Source organism: Ascaphus truei, chromosome 1 (assembly GCF_040206685.1).
Source record: "Ascaphus truei isolate aAscTru1 chromosome 1, aAscTru1.hap1, whole genome shotgun sequence".
NCBI classification, from domain to species: Eukaryota; Metazoa; Chordata; class Amphibia; order Anura; family Ascaphidae; genus Ascaphus; species Ascaphus truei.
This window is the reverse complement of record NC_134483.1, coordinates 522,883,069-522,896,072: the sequence shown is the minus strand read 5'-3', so window position 1 is coordinate 522,896,072 and position 13,004 is coordinate 522,883,069. Positions and strand designations below refer to the sequence as shown.

General features: G+C 39.9%; 1 long non-coding RNA gene and 1 gene segment (V, D, J or C); both read left to right on the top strand.

Moving 5' to 3' along the window:
* Positions 1–13,004, top strand: part of LOC142466718 (Ig kappa chain V region Mem5-like) — a 278,826-nt gene that overhangs the window by 35,801 nt on the left and 230,021 nt on the right.
* Positions 2,982–3,693, top strand: LOC142472195 (uncharacterized). Its single transcript, XR_012789622.1, has 2 exons — positions 2,982–3,092; positions 3,247–3,693. It is a non-coding gene; the product is annotated as an uncharacterized LOC142472195 (long non-coding RNA).

Sequence of the window (13,004 nt, the reverse complement as noted above, 5' to 3'; positions counted from 1 at the left end):
AGTAGCTGCACAGCCTGCCTGCCTGCCCTACCAGGATGTGAGTATTTGCATATTTTTCAGGGGAACCTGCCAATGAGACTGGTGGTGAGTGGGTTGCACCACACACCACCTGTCTTCAGGAGGATAGTACCCATTATATGACACAATAGGTACTATATCAATTGTTAGTACCCTGGTACAGTGGTCTGGCTTATTATCATTTTGAGATATACCTGCATTTGAGCGCTTCAGCTATTTTCCATATGGGTACTCAATCCTTCCCATACTTTTCATCAATATATTACTATACATAAAAAACATATATTTAAAAGTACTCAACCTGTATCTAAAACCAGTTTTAGCAGTGATAGAAAATCAACAGATTGCAGAAGAGAACAGTCTTGGTACCAGCACTAAAGTCTCAGCAAAGCAAGTTCCCCATACACAATACCAGAATCTGATAGCAGTGTAAATAACATAGCTCAGACAAACACATTTAGCAATCTAATGTATTTTTATGTCCCACACGTGATTTTCAAACCTGTAGCACAGAGTTTTAGATGTTCATATTCTGGGTGTGGACATGCAAAATTGGAAAGTTAACGTGACATGCTCTTTATACATGTAAATGCCCAGAAAATCGATATATCTGCATTTTAAACTGTGCGATGCTCTAGAGAATAATGCAAATTGGGAATCTTGTGCTATAAATAAAAATTTCTTCCGAACTCAACATTTATCTAAACTGCTCTATATACATCAATATTGTCCCCTATAAGGAGGAACAGCTCCAGAGAAATTAGATAACAAACCAACACCCTTTTACCAAAGACATCTTCAAAATGCTAGCAGGAAAATGTATAATTTGTCTACCAAATCTCCCTGAAAACAAATTGAAAAGTGAACCAGTAACATGAGGAAACAGTCTAAACGTCTGATACAGTTAGAGAAAAACCCCTAACTTCCAGAAAACTGGTTTTTGCTTTTACTAAAATGAGTTACATCCTCACTCCCCAAACACTGCTACTGTATATATCAACAGGTGAACATGTCACACTAATCTTGTTACACATATCAATAAACTAAAGGAAAATAATGCTTTAAAAGTTGAAATATACTGCAGTATGTGTCCTTTACAGAAAATCCTGATGTACTTGTGGTTTATACAAGAAATAAATCCCCAATAATGTTACACATATGATTCAGTAATACTTTGATTTATTCTATATGTTTAGGTACCAGTCAGGCTGATACTTAAATGCTTTAAACAAAATATATATAATAACAATTGTGACTGAGGAAATCACACCAAGTATGAAAATAGAAACAAAACAAAAAATTATAAACAGAAGTATTTCAGATGATAAAAAATAATCAGTTTAATAAGAAACAACTCAATAATAAACAATACACCCCAAATCAGAATATAAACATAATTCTGCTACCCAGTTTGTTAAGGACATGCAGTATTATAGTTCAACTCTCAAATTAGTACAATATATAAACATTGAGATGGTTCTTGCAATATTCTGTTACATCTCTTTCATATAAAAATGGGATCAGCTGTAAAAAAAAAAAAAAAACCCTCTCCAGACCCCCTGAAATCACCTTTCAAATACTGTAGGACTAGTCTACTTAATATTGCAGCATTTATTAACTGAAAACAGTATTCATACTAATTCAGATCTCGTTCAATGGACTTTTCTTTCTTATAGAGATTGCTTCTCTGGCTATAGACTGTTATTAGGCCAGGCTATATGCTTGTTAAAGTAAAAGATTTTGAAATAAATTTTAAGCTATTTAGATAAAATATCACTTTTAAATATATGTCAAACAATACAAACCGGCGCCTAGAAAGTAAAAAAAGAGTCTGTAAAAAGTCCAAATTGGATTGAAGTACAAAGTACAAAGACCAGCTTCAATACTTGTACTTCCAGGAATGCAGATGAATCCACAGCAAGAAATTGGGAGTTATTGTGCAGTTTGTGCAGTGCCGGTTTGTATTGTTTTTCTTGTGATTCTTCTGACTGTGTTCTGGGTCAGCACCACTTGGCAGCCCTGACTTATCAGTATAAGGTAATTAAGTGTAACTTCAATTTTGTGCACTGTATTTATATTGTTAATTTTTTAGCGCTAATCACACCACCTTTTTTTTCTATATTTTTAAATATATGAATTACACACACCTTTCTCTCTTAACTAAAGAAACCTAAAGGGAAAGGTTCCTGCCCTCCTGACTTCTTGTCTCACTTGTTTCCTCCTTCCTGTCCTCTTTTTTCTCTCTTTTCCTCCTTCCGTCCTACTTTCCTTTCTTTCTTTCCTTATTTCTTCCATCCATTCAACTTTGATTTTTTTACAGTGCACCTTCACACCACAGATGGGGAGTTGAGTTTTTCCTGTGGGTACCAGGGACGCAACCAGAAATTCATATTGGGGGGTGCAAAGTTTTTACCTGCCGGCCCTCGTCCCGCGACATCATGATGTCACTGCTTCATGTGATGGTGCATTGTTATGGCAACGTGCCGCCATGTTACGTTGCGTCACCATGACGACGCAGCATCGCTTCGATGGAGGAGGACTGCTCTCTTACAGAGCACAGGGCCTCTGTAACCGTGATGCATAATGTAGAATCCCACAACTCGCACATGTAGAAATTGTAGAGGTTGCACCCCCAGGTTAAGCTACTGGTGGGTACAACTGTACTTTTAGGAATATTTGAGCAGAGATCATACACTGTACTTCATCTCTGTACAAAATGATATAAAGCCTTCAAATAATTCGTGGAATCTGGAAAGTAATATGGATTTTGTCAATCATTTTTTGTTGTCCAATAAAACATATTATTCCAAAAATGTGTTTTATTGTCCTCTTTTTACACAGGAACACAGGACCATTCGTTGGCAATTTCTTTGGTCACACCCACGATAAAGACATTTGAATAAAGGAAGCCTCTGAGTTCTCACACAGGGGGGACATTTCCTTACTAGTTTCAGGTGCTATAAATGGTGCATTGTGCAATTGATGGCTCAGTGATCTGTAACAGTGACATTCTGCAGCCATGAAGATCATTCCACAAAGCTGTCTGCTGTTTATATCATTGTTATATATTCAAGGTAAGATGTCATGTTCTCCTAATTTATCTTACATTTTCTCCCTAACATACCCCAGCTTTATCTATTTGCACTATGATCTGAATTCAATTAAATTCAATAATAACTAAACATGAAACTGTGATACAGATATTATTATTTCTCTCCCGATCCTCAGGCTCCAGTGGGCAGACTGTGATGACGCAGTCTCCGGATTCTCTCACAGTGTCACCAGGAGAAACTGCCATAATCACATGTAAAGCCAGTACTGGCATTTATAACTCCCTAGCCTGGTACCAACAGAAATCAGGACAATCACCAAAGCTCCTTATTCATACTGCAAGCAGCCGTGTATCTGGGATCCCAGACCGGTTCAGTGGCAGAGAATCTGGATCTGGTTACACTGATTACACTTTTACAATCAGCAGAGTGGAAGTAGAAGATGCAGCAGATTATTACTGTCAGCAGAGTGCCAGCTTACCTCTCACAGTGATACAGACCTGAACAAAAACCTTCCTCTTTCAGTTATTTTTTTAAATTGACCTAAAATGAGCTGTTACAATTAACTCCATACAGTATTGACAACATTTAAATATGATATGTAAAATAAAATATATTTTTAGAATACTTGATGATATTACTATATAAGATATAAATTATATTGGTATTACAGTAAAAAGTAAGACCTGGGCAAGGCTCTTTCTGCAACACTCAGCTTGCGAACAGTTTACCATATTTCAGCAATAAACAGATTTTGGAATAAGACAGTGTAAAATCCTCTGTGCTGTTTGCAGACTTTCCCTTTTAGTAGAGTAATCCCTTCCTCTTGCAGCTCCTTTTTCATGGGATGGTCCCAATGCCCAAACAGCTGAACTCAGAACACCAAGGTAAGTATTAAATACAATATTAAAAACATAGGGGTTAAATATCCACACTTACAATAAAGAACATATCAGTGCAACTGTATCATTTCTATGACTCTCCCAAAAGTGTGTTAACTGAACAATAAATGGTTTAATATGTTAAAAAAAAAAAAAACAGGATATGTTTTATATTATAAAGGTGATCTGAAACTCTACCTTTTAAACATCTTTTTGTTTTTCCAATATTTTGAATCCCAAAAGGTCTGTATAACATATATTTTACACATTTTGTGCTACAATTGATAACATTCTTGATATGAAACTCCTTTTCAGTGGCAAATGATATAAAAGAATGAGATGTTATACCCATATTTTACACTTTACAGTGACGCTATTTAAAAATTAAAAAATAAACCTTTTTGAGTTGGTAGCCCAAAAAAACGTTTGGGAGATTTCTAAGGAAGTCAAGATGTTTCTTTTTAATCACATGCGTTACAAAAAACCAGTTGTAGGTCTATTCAGAAAAATTGTTTCCATCGTAAGGATTTGCCAATGTTTTCACAGAATATTTCTAATAGCATTTCCACAGCTATTTAATCTTCTAATAAACATACTGTAGGACAAGAGGAACTGGTTATCTGATTGATGTTACTATTGATACATTTTTGGTTATTCCCATTATTAGTTTTGTGTTTATTTATATCATTATTTCATTTATTCTTTTTGTTTTCATTATAATTCACAAGGGAACCTTTTTCCTGATCTTAAATTCACAATAGGTCTGAACATTTGGTTTTTAGTCGTAATAACTGTCCATAAAATATGTTGTCTTTCTACTGTAGACACGACTACGGCCACTTGTTGGATTACAATATGAATTAACATTTACTACTTGGAAATAAGTACAGGAATGAGCCTGTCCATTAGAACAAAACAATAAATAAAACGTATATATTCTGTACTGTTAGCACATGTAAATTGCAAACTGTTATTAATCCGTTTGAGACACTCAACAAATGTCAACAGGGTTGATTCATCACATTACCAAATTAAAAGAATATAGGTAATGTATCTCCACTACAAATTAATTGTGGAAGAGATACATTGGAATGACTAACAAGGCAGTGCTAACCCATTAAGTAATTAGCAAACTGGGGGGGAAATAAATCCCCGATTCCAGTTCCGCAGGTTTGCAAAAATAAATAAATGGGAATAATAATAATTTTGCTGAAAAATAAAATATATACTACTCTACTACTAAAATAAATCGCTAAATGTCCTAAAATTGCATCATATAAAAAGTTTTTGACTGCCGATAAATCCATTTTAATGGTGAAGAGTGTTATATAAGGAACATACTGTACATTCAAGGTATCTAATCTGTAATCTTGTTGCCAGTTGAATGTACTTACAATTAGAGACTGGTTAACCAATCCAAATCCGTTTCCCGTATTTCCCTTTTTATTTCATGAAAAACCCAATCCATGTATTAAAATTTGTCGTCTAATTAATTACATTTTAATCTGTACAGATTAATTAAAATCCCTCCATGAAACTTGGTTATGCAGATTTTATATAATGCCCGACGGGTGTAACGTAGATCTGTCCCGCGGGCTTTGTGTATTTTTCGGATTTGTTCGGATTGTTAAAAACTCACCGATGAAATAATTTGTGGTTACATATCCTATCCAGGGCTATATACGCCACTGCCAATGCCATAACATCAATGAGAAATATCACTCTTTGTGAGACACTGACATTAAATAAGAACTCATAGGACAAGAGCAGTCACTCAGGCATCAGGAACAGGACTAGGGAGTCAGGAACAGGACTCGGGAGACAGGGACAGGATTTAGGAGTCATAAATAGGACTCGGGAGTCAGGAGCAGGACTCGAGAGTCAGAAACAGGACTCGGGAGTCAGGAACAGGACTCGGGAGTCAGGAACAGATTTAGGACATTATATTTTCACTAGTGACTCACGACTTTACTGCTTTGTACTTTTCAGTTTTCTTTAATAAAAGTCTGTTCCCTGCCTCTCTGCCTCGTTACCACGAGGAACCGCAATGCACTTCTTCCTTCATGAAGCGTAGCGAATCCATGAAGACCAAAGGCTGTATGCGAGCTCTCTGCTTGTGACCAAAAGGCGTAGGTGGCGCATGTGCAGTGCAGCTCCAGTGCTGTGATGTTATGGTGTTGGTTCCATGGATAACCTGCAGAGAGGTGAGGTAGGTGATTGTATAGGTATATATACTGTGAATTTTCTTTGTTGTGTAGCTAGGTTCCCCTGGGTTCCCCTTCTACCCCTTACCGCCGCTGTAGTGGCCAGCGAGTCCGGCGGGTGCCGGGAGTGTTGCGGGGGCAGCTGGTGAATTGAGCCTGTTGTCTTGGTTCGGGGTGGGAAGGGAGCGATGAGATCAAGAACACATCATAGAAATAAAGAAAAAATAAAAACAATAATTGTGCAGTATATCAATACAATCGGAGCTTAGTGGATGTCTTGGCTCTTTAGGATTTCCTACTTACAACAGGTGAAAAATAAGCAGGCAGTGGTCTGACTCAGTCAGGGTATGAAGAGGTTAAGTTTCATATGTGATGGTATATTTTGGCTCAGGAAACACTTAGAACACGAATCTTGTAGATGTCATGTTGCTCAAATCTAAGTAAGATGAGATATATGTGGAATATATAAACAAAACGGACCAATGGTCCAGATTGCAAGGAACTTTTATCGCAAAGAAATGAAATAAGAAATGTACTTACAATAAGTACAATGATATGTACATGTAAAGGTATCGTGAGACAGTTGAAACGCCGACCCAGATTGTAGGAAATTACTCCCGTCCTCCCGCGACTCCAACCTCACCGCCGGTGTATGGCGTCTGACGTCACTTCCGACAAGCGGGTGACGACATCCGGTTGAAGGGGATAGCGACGGACAGCAAAGGATCAGCGGTGGAGCTCGGTCGTCTTCACTTTGTGGCAGCTGCAGCAGACTAACTTCTCAAGCTCAACGCGTTTCGCTGTTCACAGACAGCTTCCTCAGGAGAAGATTGACCTCCCTTAATGGTGGATCTTGATTTATAGTGTCTCTAATTCACCTCAATTAATAATTGAGCCTGTTGCCAGAGGCTTCGCAGAGGTCCGACTCCACAGGGCGCTGCAATCTTGTACCCAATTGCACATGCGCGAGATCTGGCGCATGCGCAGTGTACTTTCACTGTCCGGCGGCCATCAGAGACTTGCGCATGCGCAGTGATAGGCATGCGAGGAGCATTAGTTAGAATAGACTCCGCAAGAACTGCAACACCCAGGAGCCACTGGGGTTACTAGCCATGTGATGCCACACAGCCAATAGGGTTGCAGCTGTCTTCTGCACCAGAGATTGATACATTTCGCGCGTTGGGACCGCGAGTCAGTCTGAGCTGGGTCAAGGAAGGGGTAGGTTGTGTGTGCAGGAGTCTGTGGCTTCTGCACTAGGCCAGAAACCTCCATTAGGCCCCGACTCCACTCAGCTCGTGGTTGCTGCAGGGCAAGGCCCATAGATAGGGACACTGTCCCTGTAGCATTAAAGTGAGGGACACAGCCAGGACGTGGCTGCATCCTGACTTCAGGTGGTCTGGGACCAGACACCTGCATCAAAGAGACATTGTATACGGTGGTACAATCCTTGCGGGACCCACCCACCGTAGATGCGGAGGTGGTGCGGACCACCGTCCTGGATCCGTGTATCCCCACGACAGCATCTGCGCGCCTGGGTGTGGCATCACCCGGCAGGTACCTCTCCACAACACGTGCACCAACCTACAACTCAATTTTAGTGGTCAGCGCTGTCGCACACATTTCGGTGGGTGTGGGACTCTGAGGACACGGTGTTGGGGAACACGGTGTGGGGGTACGGCCCTGCGAGGCCTAGTGTTACAGTGTCGCACTATTGGGTGTTGTCTATGATTATTACTCTGCATCTTGTACAGTACAAAGAACTCAGGGCCATCCCTTAAGGTTGGAGAAAAGGAAATTTCACCAGCAACAATCGAAAGGGTTCTTTACAGTAAGGGCAGTTAAAATGTGGAATTCATTACCCATGGAGACTGTGATGGCAGATATAATAGATTTGTTCAAAAAAAGGTTGGACATCTTTTTAGATGGGAAAGGTATACAGGGATATACCAAATAAGTATACATGAGAAGGATGTTGATCCAAAGATTAATCCGATTGCCAATTCTTGGAGTCAGGAAGGAATTAATTTTTCCCCTTAATGGGGTTTTTTTGTTTGCCTTCCTCTGGATCAATAAGTAAGTATAGATATAGGATAAAGTATCTGTTGTCTAAATTTAGCATAGGTTGAACTTGATGGACCTACGTCTTTTTTCAACCCCATCTACTATGTAACTATGTAACTATGTAACTATGTTATCATGGGTTTTCCCCACTCACAGCAGTCTCCTTGGGTGGCAGGGGAGGAGATGGGACTAGACCTGTGGTTGCCCTATCCTGAGCTCAGACCTAGTACCTTCTTCCCTTGTACTTAAGGAGCTGCACTACTAAATTTGGTCAGTGTCGCTTCCCCCTTGAAGGAGACAGGTACTCACGCAGAGGTGAGTTGGCATTGTCACCTACTGTTCCCCTCCCCTTAGGGGGAGTGAGGAGTGGAGTGAGACCTTACCCCTTACTCCATTAGGGAGTGAGGGAAGAGCAAGGACTGCTGCGGGGGCCCTAGACCTGCAATGGAGTCCAGGGAACATCCTGAGGGTGAAGCCTAGAAGTGTCATGTGCGGTGCATGCTGTAACATCTGACTTTGTAATGAACAAAGTGATCCTGCATTCAATATATATAATATATATCCTCCGGCCGGGTGTGCAATCAATCAGGGGGAGTGGGAGTACGTTCTCCTGCAGGGATTGTCTCCACATCCCTGGGGCCTGCAAGAGATGGAGGCACTGACATCGTGAGAAAGAATCAGTTACTACCCCAGAAGCCTGTCCTGTTAACCTCCACAACAACATGGGAGACTCAGATCTACTGTGAGCCAGCAGGTATGCACCACACATCACCTAGGGAAAATCTCCCATAGGGTGGGGGAACCACCTCTACATGTAGGATAATAAAGGTGGTTCTTAGATACTACTGTAGGATCAGTTAATCAATATTAAATAATGGAGGTTTTTCAGAACAGACATTGATAGAATGAGTACACATCTCACATGGATGTCTAGGAGATACAAAAAAAACAGGGAAACATTATTCTACCATGAATGTCTTAAATGAATGTCTTAAAGATTAATGGTAAAAATTAAAATATGCTTTATTTCTGTCTATTAATATTAATTGCTATGTATAATTTGGCTGTAAGTGAGATAAAGGAGTAACTGCCACGTATAGCTGGTTATAAGCTGGTTATAAGAAGAAGAGGATAAAGGTTTTGCTTAGACATATAGAGAACAGCACTATGAAATACCATCATGCAAATTGTTCTCAACTCTGAGCCTGTATGCCTGTAATATGCTTTCTGTCTCTGAAGAATAAATGATTTGAACAAAGATACCACCTTCCTCAATCTTGAATGATCTAAAGCAGAGATGAGCAAACTTTTGATGCTGAGCCCCCCATCTTATCCATGATATTAGTTGCCCCATTCCCCCCCCCCCCCCGCCTGATGTAAACCAAATCACAATACATTTTTTTTGTTAATCGGTATACACCACCAGGGGGAGTACTTCTTCTGTCATGAACATGGAATTAGAAACAAGAAAGTCAATCTTTTATGCACAAGGGATCACATCTCCTTTGCAAGCACTTTACACACAAGTAGTTCCTATGCAATGCAGCCTGGAAAGTCACTATCGGAAATGTCACCTATCTGAGACATGCACATTTAAGCTTTCCCTGGAGAGAGGGGGAGAAAGTGACACAGAGAAAGAGAGAGAGAGATAATAATTTAAGATGACTTCCATTTGCTTCTTCCCGGTATTATTTTCCTCACCATGTGGATGGAGTATACAGTAGGTTCATCTATGTGATGATATATAAACATTGGCTTAGTCATTAATTCCTACCCTCTCACTCTCTTTCTCTCTATGCCAAGGCAGATGAGATTTCTAGAAGGGATTTTCCGGGTGATATACAATCTCCAACTTAAATCAATAGCCCATAAATATGTAGTTTTGCTAATTTTCCTGATTTACATACACAGTGGCTTATTCTAAACTGTAGCTTGGAAAAGTGACTTTGTGCCTAAAGTGCACTTTACTAGCGAATTTGCATGTTATGCTATTCAGTAAGCCGTTATTGCGTGTCCAAATCGCCTGTAAACAGCTTTTTACTTGCGTTATCGCTCTTGCTCTACCGATCCGAAAAGGGTGAAATTCGCATTTTTTGCAAATAACTGCTATTCGAGTAGAAAGTGAAAAGAAAGGAATCTGCGCTCGAGCTGTCCATTAAAATCAGCTGAATATGATCCGCTTGCAGCTGTGCGAGCTGGAGCAGCTCCCCACAACGCTCCTACATTTGAGAACTCCCGAAGGGGATCTCAAAAGACAAGAAGAAGAAAATGCGCACACAGCGCGCCACCGTATTCGTGGTGCGCTGTGTGTGCATTTTCTTCTTGCTATTCAAGTAGCTCCGAAATGCAAATCGCGGCTTAAATACTCGCTTTGTATTACACCACCTAAAGGGTAGGGAGATAGGAATTGCGATTTCCCTCAGATTCCATAGGATTGAAGCAGGGGGTCTCTGGAGCTGAATCGCATTCATTTCAGGCCCAGGACCCAGTGCCGTCTTAACGCATGGGCACGCTGGGCAGTTGCCCGCGGGCCCCACGAGCATAGGGGCCCCATGCTAATCTATGCACAGACCAGAATTTAACACTAATTTTCCGGTCACCCGCCTCAACATTCAAATCTCGGTAGAAGGAGAAAAATTACGATTTGTAGCGGAGAGTTGGCAGGGCCCAGTGCACTGCTTTGCAGGGGGCCTATAATTCTGTTAAGACGGCCCTGCCAGGAACCCCTGCTTCCCGAGGTAAAGGCTCCAGTATGGGGTGCCGGTATCTCCTGCAAGTTTAAATGTCCCACGTCACATGCACGGAAATGCCATTTTTGCAATTGAATACTGTAAGCCCCCCTGTTACTTAAGTCACACGTAAGTTTGGCGTTACTGACAAGTTTGCACAGTTCCAGTAGGGATATACAATAGGTAGAGATGGGCAATCTTTTTGGGTGGATTTGAATCAGCCTCAGATCGGCCAGTTTATTTGCCTGGGGATATCCGAAGAACATTTACGAAAGTCAAATCCGTAATGGCGACTTAAATTTGTCCCCCCCGCTTACCACCATAGGGGGTGCCGGTATCATTGTGCTGCTTAAATGTCACGGTCACGTGAGCCAATAGGAAGCTGGGACTGGAAGAAAAAAATCTGCTCTGTTTTTTTTGTGCCCAATCCGTGGGCGGTTTTTGATAGGGGCACGGATTAGGCCTAAAATATCCCGGAAATTCCAGGAAACGGATTTGGACTGTTCCGCACATCTCTAGGTACTGTATAGGTCTTGGAGAAATAAATATTTGTATACAGTTATGAGTGCTCAAAAATTCACACAATTATCAATAATTCATCAAGATAAATTATCACAAAGTCGAAATCTTCAAAAGTATCGTCACTTATCACAATTTACACATTACTTGAATAACCAGGTGCACATCAGAAAAAAAAAATACCACTCCAAAATGGTATAAAAATCTTAATATTATCGTTATTTTTTAAAGTTAGATTTGGGAGGGGCCTGATTTCCTCTGGCTGCTCTCTTCTGTGTGATGTGTGATCAGCAAGTCCCTCTTTCCCATCTCCCCTTAACTTTATTACGTCTCTGATAAGGACAGGGTGGGATAAAGGGAAAGAAAACTCTGGATTGTAAAAATTCTACCCCATGTAGAGGCCTCTTAGAAATTAAACAAACTGACTGACTGTGGGAATGCAACTTCAAAAAAGATACTGCAAAGTTAATATTAAAATGTTTTCATTTTATTATGTTAATATATTTCAACATTGAAGAAACATTCTATGTAGTAATAGAAAAAGTTTGTTTGGAGTTTGTGCACTGCAGAAAAAATAGGGCGGGAAGAGAGTATACTAATAGATTAATTTATTAAATAGGCATAAAGCCAAAAAGACTGACAAACAGTAGAATCCTCTGACGCGTTTCCTGCCTTGTCGGCACTTTGATAAAGGCAGGCCGCAGGAGGCCTAGAAATTATATCCCACGGTTAAATGTATTGTTTTTAAGTTGCAATTTCAGTATCTGTCCACCAGATGGCACAGTGAATATCTTTGCTTGTTGAGCAAGTACAAATAAGAATATTTTAATATTAATATGGTTTTACTCACACATACTTTAAATGCACTGTGGTTGTTATAGGGTTGACACTAAAATCAAACAACTTTTCCTAAGGGAGCCAAAAAATCTGTTCCACCGCACAGTATATTCAGTATCTTTAGTCTTGTCCTCGCCTAAAGAACATGTTTAAACAATAAAATTAGTTACAATGTTGCATTAACCATGATTTATTTTCTAAAACGTATGTTCTTATGTGAAACGCATACTCTACTGTATGTACGTTCTATGGGGATGCGTAGGTACATTACATATTGTACGTAAATTACATATAGCACGTACTGGAAGTGTTACACCATAGAACACATGTACAGTATGTGTCACGACTTGTTACAAAATAATCTACACATGTGTGTCGGTGAATTTTATAATAATTTCATCTTTTACTTGCTTTGTAATCAGTGCATATCAACTCTCCCCCCCCCCCGTATCTCCAGCATACATACACTATTCTAACATAAATGAACTGCTCCCATGCATTGTCAGCATTAAATCACTATTAATTATGTTAAATAGCTTGGAAACATTATCTTGACTTACTATTGTGTTTGTGTGGGGGATGGGACAGAGCTCCAGTATGTGTGCCAACCAGTCAGCATTCATTGAAAACTCTTACTTAATTCCACTTTAAAAGTTTTTGTTAACGTACAGGTTAATTAAACTAAAAATGGTTCCCTGTTTGCTT